Source organism: Balaenoptera borealis, assembly GCF_965194805.1.
Source record: "Balaenoptera borealis genome assembly, chromosome: X".
Taxonomy (NCBI): Eukaryota; Metazoa; Chordata; class Mammalia; order Artiodactyla; family Balaenopteridae; genus Balaenoptera; species Balaenoptera borealis.
The window spans coordinates 88,126,873-88,127,439 of NC_138881.1; positions in this window are offsets into that span (position 1 = coordinate 88,126,873).

Consider the following 567-nt stretch of genomic DNA (forward strand, 5'->3'; position numbering starts at 1 on the left):
GAGAAACGGCAGGGCATTCCAAGCAGAATGCATAATGCGTGCAAGAGCACAGAGCACAAAAGAACACTACGTGTCCAGCAACTCTAAGTAGCCTGGTGGCTGTTGCGCAATTCTGGGGTTAGGTGATCAAGGGTGAAGCAGGGACTATTTCTTCCTACTTGGCCCACTTCCCCTGCAGGTCATTGCACAGTGCTGGGCACACACACTTCAGAAGCTCAATAATTACTTGTTGAATTGGGACAGGGTGATCGAGTGTGCTGGGAACCAGGGCCTCCGGATTCTTTCTCACGCACCGCAGTGTGACCTTAGCTAAGTCCCTTTTCTCAGGACTGCGGCTTGCTGCTTAGTAATCAGCCGAGGGTGAGAAACCGGAGGAGGAGGTTGACCTGAAGCGCCGGGCCTCTCCAGCGCCTGGAATCCCTGATTCGACGCGTGGAGGGCAGGGCGGGGCGGGGCGGAGCCGGAGGCGCGGGCTGCGGCGGGCGGAGAGTCAGTTCCTCCTCCGCGCCAGCAGGGGGCACAGGGAGCGGCTTCCCGCCGCCTTTCCCTTCCCTGCGGGTGTCGGGC